This window comes from Silurus meridionalis, chromosome 10 (assembly GCF_014805685.1).
Source record: "Silurus meridionalis isolate SWU-2019-XX chromosome 10, ASM1480568v1, whole genome shotgun sequence".
NCBI classification, from domain to species: Eukaryota; Metazoa; Chordata; class Actinopteri; order Siluriformes; family Siluridae; genus Silurus; species Silurus meridionalis.
This window is the reverse complement of record NC_060893.1, coordinates 25,290,794-25,302,844: the sequence shown is the minus strand read 5'-3', so window position 1 is coordinate 25,302,844 and position 12,051 is coordinate 25,290,794. Positions and strand designations below refer to the sequence as shown.

At 40.7% G+C, this 12,051-nt stretch overlaps 1 long non-coding RNA gene across 2 annotated transcripts; it reads right to left on the bottom strand.

Moving 5' to 3' along the window:
- Positions 1-250: 250 nt before the first annotated feature.
- On the bottom strand, positions 251-2,311 carry LOC124392034. 2 transcript variants are annotated; one of them, XR_006927086.1, is made up of 4 exons: positions 2,056-2,311; positions 1,275-1,547; positions 1,024-1,077; positions 251-452 (listed from the first exon to the last, which is right to left on the bottom strand). It is a non-coding gene; the product is annotated as an uncharacterized LOC124392034 (long non-coding RNA). The 2 variants fall into 2 exon arrangements; XR_006927085.1 differs by having other exon boundaries at positions 1,275-1,544; positions 2,056-2,301.
- Between the last annotated feature and the right edge of the window lie 9,740 nt (positions 2,312-12,051).

The following is a 12,051-nucleotide window of genomic DNA, read 5'->3' as shown; positions in this document are numbered from 1 at the left end:
GACATTCAGCACAAAGCTTTTGATACCACCTCATAGGCATTTTGCAACTTATACGTATAATTAAAGAACAAATAATGATCAGTAACTGTGACTGTATCTGGACACAATAATGACAGCGGCTGACATTGTCGCAAACCAGAACACAGACTGGATGCGTCACCCGCGCTTATCGAAATAGGTTTCATGCTGGAAATGTATTTGCGGTTTGCCATTGGGTCCACAGAATTATGTTAGAAAAACACTAAAAATGTCCAGAATAAAATCATTTATCAACATTATATTACAACACAATCATGCACAACAGAACAGATCCTTTAATTATATATTAATTGCATTATAGAAGTCAGACGTAGTCAAATCCCCCAGGCTGAGGCTGTGCATTTACTGTAGTGAGGAAAGAAACAGAGCAGCCAGACTGATGAAAAGAACTCGTTCCACATCAAACAATCCTCCTGTGGAGAGAGAGAGAGAGAGAGAGAGAGATTTAAATCACATTTATTTGAAGTTGTATTTGCACATTTGAAAATTATCTTCACAATAAAAACCTCATTGAATAGATCAATAGATCGCCCCATGTGCCCCTTTTCTCAATCTCAATGTGTTTCCTGTCATAGAAACGAAGTGCTTCCTGAAACGGGTCGATTTTTGGCTGCACCATGAGGCATTACATCAGCGGGATTGTCACTATTGCTGCGCTATTACATTTAATTTGTTACTTTACAACCACTGAAAAAACTTCAGATTTCTTGTAAAGGAAATGAAAGAAACACAAAGCAGATATGAAAAATTAAGAACGATCAAGAAAAAACACTAAGTTCTTCTTGCCCTTGAGATGCTCACACTCTCAACTCCCAGCATGCAGAGCGAAAGCAACATTTGAACCACAATATTGATTCACTGCGTTTAAACAAATACGCTGAATAGGCAAATTTCTGATTCTCTAAATAAATAATGCATTTTCTCTTTGCTGTAAAGTGTGCACAGAGTTTCTCCTTCCTTCTTCAGGACGATACGTTCTCTTACCGCTGAGTCTGGTGGCAGATCCTCTCATATCATCACTCAAGGTCTCTGATAAAGCTGCAACACACACATCAGGTTTCCTGTTATAACTGTAACCATAGCAACATTACTTTTATCTTAGTTCAGTACAGCTCTACTGAAAAACCGCAAACTCAGCTGATGTCTGAAACGTCTGACGGTCACAAAGTTCTCACACTGGAGTCTTTTTCCACACATTTATAAATCTGCCAAGGTATCTTTATGTATTCACTGACCTGGTAATGGAACGACGTTCAGCTTGACCACAGCGGTGCTGTTACAGTAGTAAACCCCCGAGTCTGACACCGACACGTCCTTTATTATGAGTGTTAAATTGCTTAATACGCTGTATCTGGGATCGGGTTTGGGCTGGACAGGGGGTTCTCCGGGTGAAGCCTTGAATATGATCTCTCTCTTTCTGTCAGCTCGTTTACTCCACGTTACTCCTCCTTCGTTTTCACATGGAATAGTGACAATAGTGCCTTCTAGTATTCTCTGTTCAGATTCTGCTGGAAAACATGAGCAGAAATTACTTGTTAAATGTAGCAAAAAAACTGAAAACTGCTTTTAATCAAGACAGAATTGTGTTGTGTGTCTACACAGTAAAGAAATGAACGAGCTAATGTGTTTGAATCATGTAGGGAGATTGGGGGAGATCTGGCCCTGGAGGAACTCCTATCATTTGCGACAATCTCTTTAAGGATTACATTTCTAGATGGACTGAAGGATAGAGCTTTATTATCGCATTACTCAGGAGGTCACTGATAAAATTCCCCGCATTACATCAGACTTCCCTTTTTCTAAGTCACACCGTGTATAAACTCTCTTTAAAATGTATTTTATGTAGCAACATCCGACACATGAAGAACATCACACACAGTTAAAGATAAGTGATGATGTGGGGAAAAATGAACGAGTAAATAAAAAATCGCATAGAGTAATTAGCCAGGAATAGAAGTCATTCCACAGCAAGTCATGTAAACATAAAAAAGCTACTAAAATTCCTGATCCACTTACCAGCCTGAGCATTAATCAGACACAGCCGAGGAGGAGAAAGTGAACAAGCCACAGCTTCATCTCAGACATCTGTTCTAACCACACGGAGGAATAGTTAATGTGTTTCAATGTAATAACGCTCACACCAGTACGTCTTTCACTCCTGTGCATCAATAGTCAAGTGGTAAGAAACAGGATGTAGGTCATCATGAGATGAAGTCCGTAACAGGAAGCAGTAAAACACGATGTTGTCTAAGTGAATCTTGCTTCATAGCTGGTACTTCTTACTACACATTCCCAGTAAACCAAAAAAGGAAGTAATTTTTTGTTTCTATCAACAACATAATTAAACGTTACTCTCACAAATTTCTCTTGCAATGGGTGTGTCCTGAAAGACCACAAAGGGCCAATTCCATAAAAAAAATTTGGGACACTGTGTAAAATGTAAATAAAAACAGAATGCAATAATTTGCAAATCTCATAAACCCAGATATTATTCATGATAGAACATATAAAACATATTAAATGTTTCAACTGGGGAAAGGTACATGAATTCATGAATTTAATGGAAAATTACCCATCTTTCCTTCTGAGAGACCCTTTCTAAGATTCGCTATTTATACCCATTCATCTTACTGTCCTGCTGTCAATTAACCTCATTAGTTACAAAATGTTTCTCTGACTGTTTAATGTTAATAATTTTGTCCACGTGTTGCAGCCATCAATTTCATAATTATCGAATTTTCCGCTTAAAATGTTACATTTACTCAGTTTAAACATTTGATATGTTTGTTTTATTGTGAATCAAATTTGTTTTTATGTTATTTGATAATCATTGCATTCTGTTTTTATTTACAATTTGCACATTGTCCCAACTTTTTTGTAATTGAGATTGTACACTCCAGACGTTTTTTGATGGGACAAAGTGCAGTTTTCATTTTTATAGAACGTATTCACACCCAGTTATTGTTTCCATACACACATGTGGATATTGATGTTGGATAATAACGAGGGAGAGGATGCAAGTTCGGATATCTAATTTTACTAGTGCAAACTGTGTGACCCACTGTACTGTGAACAGTGAGGCGACATACAAGGGCTAATCACTAGTGACTGTGATTTGGGTGTGCAAATAATCATGACTTTATGAGGTGCAGTGGCACCAATCCCCCAAAAAACAAATCAAACTTCCAATGAACAAAGCAACATCCTCAGCACAACATAGAGGAAAAGCAACATCCTCATCAGGGCAGGGAGGCAGAGCGACGTCCTCAGCACGACATGGGAAAAGAGCATCATCTTCAGCACGACATGGGGAAAGATCATAATCTTCAGCACAACATTGGAAAAAAACATCATCTTCAGCACGACATGGGGAAAAGCATCATCTTCAGCACGACATGGGGAAAGAGCATCATCTTCAGCATGACATGGGTAAAGAACATTATCTTCAGCACGACATGGGGAAAAAACATTATCTTCAGCACGACATTGGGAAAAAGCATCATCTTCAGCATGACATGGGGAAAAAGCATCATCTTCAGCACGACATGGGGAAAGAGTATCATCTTCAGCACGACATGGGAAAAGAACATCATCTTCAGCACGACATGGGGAAAAAGCATAATCTTTAGCACGACATGGGGAAAAAGCATCATCTTCAGCATGACACGGGGAAAGAGCGTCATCTTCAGCACAACATGGGGAAAGAGCATTATCTTCAGCAGGCCAGAGAAGAAGAAAAATGTCCTTAGGGGGGCAGGGAGGAATGGCGACGTCCTCAGCAGGAAACAGAGGCAGATACAGATACTATATTGCCAAAACGTAAGTGAACACCTGACCATCACAGTTTATTTATAAACTGTTACCACAAAGAACTCTGACTTTTATTACTTCTCTACTCTACTTTATTACAGTTCTACTCTATTCAATGCTATTATACACTAATACTATTCAACTATACTACTGTGCTAATCGTTTAGCACTTTACTTTTAATATTATTTTGAAATCTCCCAGCCTGAAAATGTGCTCATACGCCTGATAATTGACCCATTTTCTTCTTCTTCTTTCGGATAATTGACCCATATGAATGCTAATATGACACTTTATTAGGTTTAGTGGATATTTTTAAGAAAATATAAATTAAATACAGTGGAACCCACTTATCTCGCCCTCGGTTACCTCGACAACCCTTTCAAGTCGATGTTTTTGAAGTGGAACCGCCAAATTCTCGCTTTGTCTGAGCATTTTTTTATCGGTTATGTCGACTTTTTTATGTCGCCGAACCCTGATATCTCGAACACAAAGGGGGAAAAATTTGCCATTTAATGTCGGTTATCTCAGTACAGCCGCAGAAGAACTCGCGGAAGTGGCGGAAAAATCAAGTCTTACAGCTGCTACAGGTGTTGTATTGTATACTGGTGAATCTCTGCTGTTAGTTAGTGCACATATGCCTTTTGTTGTTAAATGTTATGCGATGAACAGGAGGCGAAAGCCGCGCTGGGTAGAAGCGCAGCGTGGCACTTGGTAGGAGCGGAACGTGGGATGAGCAGCAAAAGCATAGAATTAACTACGGCAGGATCGGGGGGGAATCCGCGATGCGCTTTGGGAAAAATACGCATGAGCGATAACAACGACCGCCGTGAACCAACATATACCAACAATAACGGACGGTGGAGTGTGGAAGTTTAAATAGGAGCTGGTGATGATGATAAACGAGCAAAATATTTGCGCGATTGAAGCCGGGAGCTTCAGAGAAAGCGGCCGAGAAAGCACCTGACACGCTGAAGGGGGCCGAAGGGGGCGTGGCAGGTGGGTTCCTGACAGTTAACAAACATGTACTTTATGTATTTTTATAGCATGCCTTCATCAAACAAATTGCGCCAACTCTGTTGTGTAAAAAAACCCTTCAAAAACACGTGCATGCACATTCTCATTTATTAACGCACATCATGTACATAAAGAAATTTCAAGCACGTTAATATATTGCCGCCATATTGATTTTCGTTTATCTCGATCATTGGTTACTTTGATGCTTTTTGGCGACCCCCTAGGACATCGACATAACCGGGTTCCGCTGTATATTTAATATTGAGAGTTTTCTCGCTATAGCTGGACAGTAAAGCAAGTTATAGTCTATAGGAATGATTAAATGCAGAATACAATATTCAAATATTTTATATTTTTTTCCGGCTGATCAAATCGAATGTTATCTGTAGTGTGATTCATGATGAACCGAGTCTCGTCCGGCCTGCCAGGCTTGATGAAGGATCGCTCTGCCTGCAGCCACTGTGGCCAGGAGGAAGGAAAGAAATGCCAAACCAACACCACCAAACATCAGCCCTCGCTTAACCTCACTGACTCCACCTACAGAGAGAGAGAGAGAGTAAGTGAGAGAGAGAGAGAGAGAGAGAGAGAGAGAGAGAGAGAGAGAGAGAGAGAGATGAGGCAAGAGATTGACAAAATACTAAAGGAGGATATAACACATCATACATAATCCCATTTCCCATTTGTGTTTGTTTTTTTGTGTGTTTTTGTGTTGCATCTTTACTGGAAGTTCTTGCCAATTTAAAGTCCTAGTGAAAGCAAAGTAAAAACACTGACAATTTTTTTTAAGATTTTTTTAAAACGACAATATGTCAATGGTTTTTGAGACACATGCATGCAGATGATTTGGACAGTAAATAAGTGGATGAAAGTTCTGTGGAGTTTCAATGAGATGTTTGTGTCTCTACCAGAAGAACTTGTGTGAGAAGGAGAACAGGAGAGAAGATGTGATCAGACTCCCTCACCCCCACACTCACACATGGAGGTGAAAGTTTAATGGTTTCGGGGTTGTTTTGGAGCACAGAAGGATCTGGAAAGTGAGAGGGATCCTGAACAAGATCCAATTTCAACACCATTCAATTCCTTCTTCCAAAATCAGACTTCAGACTGTTACATTACTGAGTTTGTTGCAGAGAAATTAAAGTAGCATAATTGTGTCTCTCAACAAAACATAAAACACTACACGTTTGCAGTGGGGATGTATATATGATGATATAATAATAAAAAAGAATACTAATATTTATAAGAAGAAGAAAAAGAAAAAGAAGACAAAAAAAATACATTTACATTATTCATTTGGGAGACACTTCTGTTTAAAACAACTTACACTTCTTATGGTAAGTACCTGTGGTCTGCTCAAAGGAAGCAGTGGTATAAGTGCTGCTCAAGCTCTCTGAGGAAATGAGAAGATAAATAGTTTACTGTTAACCATAGTTTCACTTCTTTGTGTTGTACCTGAGGAAGAAACCTGTCCATGAGACATTGTGTATTACTGTACAATTTGTACACTGTAGGCAAACAAGTCATTTATATATAGAAATAAAGATAGATATAATGTTATTGTCATTGAATCATACAGGTACACAACAACGAAATGCAGTTTAATATCTACCAGAAGTGCAAATAGTAGCAATTGTGTAAATTGAAGTGCAAATAAATATGTAGTATATGTACAGCATATTATATATATATATATATATATATATATATATATATACAGTGGAACCCGGTTATCTCGCCCTCGGTTAACTCGACAACCCTATTAAGTCGACGTTTTTGAAGTGGAACCGCCAAATTCTCGCTTTTTCTAAACATTTTTTATTGGTCGACTTTTCCATGTCACCGAACCCTAATATCTCGAGCACAAGGGGGGAATAATTTGCCATTTAACGTCGGTTATCTCGGTACAGCCGCAGAAGAACTCGCGGAAGTGGCGGAAAAATCAAGTCTTACAGCTGCTACAGGTGTTGTATTGTATACTGGTGAATCTCTGCTGTTAGTTAGCGGCGCGGCGCAGCTTTGGGAAAAAAAGCACAGCCGTTGAGAGAGTGCCGGTGGGAAGACACGTACCGGGAAATGTATGAGCGATAACAACGACCACCCTGAACCAACATATACCAACAATAACGGACAGTGAGAGTGTGGAAGTTTAAATAGGAGCTGGTGATGATGATAAACGAGCACCATATGTGCGCGATGGAAGCCGCAAGCTTCAGAGAAAGCGGCCGAGAAAGCACCTGACACAGGTGATTATATATATATATATATTATATGTACAGTGAACAAATGTAAAAGCTATAGCAGTGCAGAGACGTGTGGATATTGTTGATATATCAGTGCTTGTGTTCAGTAAAAACAGTTGCTGTCTCTCTTTTGGGAAGATAAACCCAAAACTGAGACCTGACAAGGTCAGACAAGTAGGCAGGAATACAGATGGACAGGATGATAGGTAGAAAGGAAGACAGAGAGACAGGTAAGTAGGCAGACAAACAGAGAGATAGGAAGGCAGACAGACAGAGAGGCAGGAAGACAAACAGAGAGACAGGAAGGTAGGCAGACAAACAGAGAGACAGGAAGGCAGGAAGACAAACAGAGACAGGAAGGCAGACAGAGAGAGAGGCGGAAGACAAACAGAGAGACAGGAAATCAGGCAGACAAACAGAGAGACAGGAAGGCAGACAGGCAGAGAGGCAGGAAGGCAGGCAGACAGACAGACAGAGAAACAGGAAGGCAGACAGAGAGACAGGAAGGCAGGCATACAGAGAGACAGGAAGGCAGGCAGACAGACAGACAGAGGCAGGAAGGCAGGCAGGCAGACAAACAGAGAGACAGGAAGGCACACAGACAGAGAGACAGGAAGGCAGACAGGCAGAGAGGCAGGAAGGCAGACAGACAAAGGCAGAAAGGCAAGCAGACAGAGAGACAGGAAGGCAGGCAGACAAACAAAGAGACAGGAAGGCAGACAGACAGAGAGACAGGAAGGCAGACAGACAAATAGAGAGGCAGAAAGGCAGGCAGACAGACAGACAGAGGCAGGAAGGCAGACAGACAGAGAGACAGGAGGGCAGGCAAGCAGGCAGATGGACAGACAAACAGGTAGGCAAGCAGGAAGACAGGCAGAAAACCAGACATGGAAAGAGGCAGGCACAGAGACAGACAGGAAATTAGCAGACATTTTGTAGTAGTTTTGTTCTGACTTCTTTGTTCTCTGGTTTCTGGTTTGTTAAAGGTAAAGGTTTCCTTTACTAACAACCACACAGAAGCCATTGTTCCTGAAAGACCTGTCTGTCTCAACATGTTTAACCTAATATACTAATAAGTTATTAGAAAAACAATTGTAAACTTTTTGCTTGTACCTGTAGTTCTCTTGAAGGTAGCAGTTGTGTACGTGTTGGTCGAGCTCTCTAAAGAAATTAGAAAATAAAGAGTTTATTAAAAGGTTGCTTTATTGGCATGACACATATGGCAATGCTCTAAAACCTTGTAGCTAAGCTTTGGAAATATGAATGTTCATATTACAGACTTACAGACAAATAACAGTGGAAATAAGAGAGAGATAACAATAGAACAAAACAATATGCAGTGAAAAAAGGAATAGTTAGATACGTAGTGGTTTTACTTTTTCTTTACTGTTTAGTGTTGACTATACTTTCACTTGTTTGTGTTGCACCTGAGGAAGAAACCTGTCCATTGTGTATTACTGTATAACTTGTACACTGTAGACAAACAAGTAATTTATATGAGTGTTTGTGTTCAGTAAAGTAAAAACAGTTGCTATCTTTCTTTCAGAAAATAAACCCAGAACAGAGACCATGATCAAGCAGATGTAATTGTGAAAGCTGAAGTTGTGGTTAATCTGTGAGTTCTTGTGCAAGTGCTGTTTTTGTATGTTGTCGGAAGTGCACAGAAAGACAAACAGGTATGCAGACAGGCAGAGAGACAGACAGATAGGCAAGCAGGCAGACAGAGAGTCAGACATATCGGGAGGTAGGTAAAGAGACATACATGTGGGTAGGAAGGCAGGCAGACATTAAGAAAGGTAGGCACATGGACAGGAAGGCAGACAGACAGGCAGACAGACAGACAGACAGACAGAGAGGCAGGAAGAGAGACTGGTAGACAGTAAGGCAGGCAGACAATAAGACAAACAGTAAGGAAGGCAGACAGAGAGACCGACATACAGGTAAGTAGGAAGGCAGGCAGGCAGACATTAAGGGAGGTAGGCAAATGGACAGGAAGGCAGACAGACAGACAGACAGACAGACAGGTAGACAGAGAGGCAGACATACAGGTAAGTAGGAAGGCAGACAGACAGAGACAGACATTCATTTAGCAGACATTTTGTAGTAGTTTTTGTTCTAAATGTTGTGTCTGGTAATCCTCCCTGAACACAACAGTGCAGTAAAATATGGTTTGTTTTGTTAAAGGTAAAGGTTTCCTTTACTAATAACCACACACATGCCATTGTTCCTGAAAGACCTGTCTGTCTCAACATTTTGAATCTAATCTACTTTTTTAAAGAACTATTACCTGTGATTCTCCTGGTGGATGTAGCTGTGTATGAGATGCTTGAGATCTCTGTTGAAGACAAAAAAAACAATTCCCCCATTTTTACAAGTTTAAAGGTAACATATGTTTGACAGAGAAGAGGTTTCGTGGCCATGTGTGGGATGGTTCCTCCTTGTTTTATAATCAATTTAGAAGATAAAAGGTCAATTCCAAGTGTTGTATTTGCATTTGCCAGCTGTCCATGGAAATGTTAAATATCACTATTATTCCAAAGAGGAGTCAATGGAAGTGAAAAAAAAGGCTAGCATTATGCTTAAACAACAAAACTGACCAATCAGAGGGAAAGAGTTTTGCCAGTTTTGTGCAATTATAAATAGCGAACATAGCAACAATCAAATAAGAAGACCACTGAAGACAACTAAAGTGGGTGATAGAAGAATTCATTCCAAGGTGAACAAAAGGAAGGTGACACCTTCCTGAAGGTAAATTTACCTCAGGAGAATTTCCACTGGATACGCTAAAAAAACATCTGAAAACACTGTTTAGTACAGAAACATGGAAAATAACAGTAGCAGAATGGTAGAAGAAAAGATAATTGGAGGAAAGAAAGGGTTTATGATCCCAAGAATATCATATCATAACATATCATCTATCAGACAATGAATGCAGTCTTATGGTGTGGAAATGTACAATTGGCCTAATGATAAGATGACACTTAACAGTACAAAACAATATACAAAGAGAGAAATAATTGTGAAAATGTAATATATTTTGCATTTCTATGTGATGTCTACATAACAATAGATGTTTTCCCATTGTTATAATTGATTTTCTTGCAATTTTGACAATAGAAACATTGTTTTCTTCTGATCAGTACTTCATTTTTCTGTGTATTCGGCATTAGGGCATGTTCTAGAGGCAGCATCATTAGAATACGTGGTAAATCCCCGAGTCGGACTCTGTCGCTTGCTTTATCAGCAGTGAGGAATCAGATAACACGATGAATCGATCAGGGTCACGTCTACATACGATGGTGTCTTTCTCATCTTGAACAAAGAAGACATCGATTCTCCCTCTGTCGTCACGCTTGTCCCAGCTTACAGATCCCTCGCTTTTACAGAACAGGACGATTTCCTTCCCCTGTGTGCTGCTCTGACTGAATGCACCTGGAAAATGACGAGCAGGTCAAGTCACACCCTGTTATCTGAGCATGCATGTGTACAAACCTCTCATATCATCTATTCACCTGAAGCAGAGAAGACACCGTCCATGAGCAGGACAGAGAGAAAAATACAGAGCTCCATCATCATCTTCTGTTGCACACTAAGGAGAAACTCTGAACATTGCAGGTTGATGAGCTACTGAGGGACAAGAGGAAGCCGTGGAAATGCTGTGGTCTGAGTTTACGTGTCTTTTCACCTGTCAAACTGGTTTCCTGTTTGTGATCATGACACAGACCCAGTAGAAAACATATGAATGTCTCATATAGAAAGCAGCACTGCAGGGTACAGGGCTTTGTGTTGGTGCACACGTGTACCGAACGCAATCCTTTTTAAGTGCAGAACATATTTACAATCTGAGTTCCCTCATGAATGTATTAAGCGGAAGACCAAAATTTGTTTAGTTTCCACCCTGCACTTCTTCACAGCGTACAATTCTTTTTATTTAAACTTAAAAACATACACAATGTCTGGGGTATAATAAAAGAAGATAGAGTTAGTGCAGTGTCACCGTGGCTACGCACTCCGATTTGTAGTACATCGTTTTGCTCCTTCATTCTGAGAGAAGGTGGTACCAGTCGAGCAGTGCTGGAGGATCTCAGACAGCGTGGTGCAGTGTGAGGTGTGATGAGGTCTCTGAGGTAAGATGGTGCTGGTCCATTTTTGGCCTTGTAGGCAAGCATCAGTGTTTTGAATCTGATACGTGCAGCTACTGGAAGTGAAGGGAGCGCAGCAGTGAGGTGGTGTGGGAGAACTTGAGCAGATTGAACACAAGTCGTGCAGCTGCGTTTTGGATCATTTGCAGTGGATGAATAGCGTTCAGGGGGAGACCTGCCAGCAGAGACATCTTAAAACTATTCATTGACTTTCTCGGTGCTAATCTGGTCCCGTTGGTCCAAATCCCTCAAATATTCCTGGGGTGCAGTCAGCGTTCACATTCATCCCAAAGGTGTTCAATATGTTTTAAGCTCTAGAGCTGGAGATCCTCCACTCCAACCCGTGTATCTTGGAGCTGCCATCGTGTGCTTTGTACAACCGAGCAGTTGGGGGTTTAGGGTCTTCCTCAAGGGCCCAGTCAGAGGTGCAAAAAGAATTTCCTTCAGGATTAATAAAGTTCTATCTTATATTATATTATCTTAGAAATGGTGTGGGGTATGCAGTATTCGCAGTTGAATAGGTGCACTAGACATTAGGGGGCGCCATTGCGTGTAGTGTATATATTTTTGCATAGGGGATTTGAACTCATGATCTTGTGATGCAAAGTCACACATACTGACCACTGAGCTTCCCTTCATATTCACCACTTCACCGTTCCATCTGAAACAAACCAAACATCTATAAGAATGTACACCCCCACTTCACCATTGACACGCGTTAGCTGATTTGAAGACCTTTCCAATATGGCGGACGCGTCCACGTCCACTTCCGCCTTCTGAGGGCAAACAGTGCGCACGTGCTCTC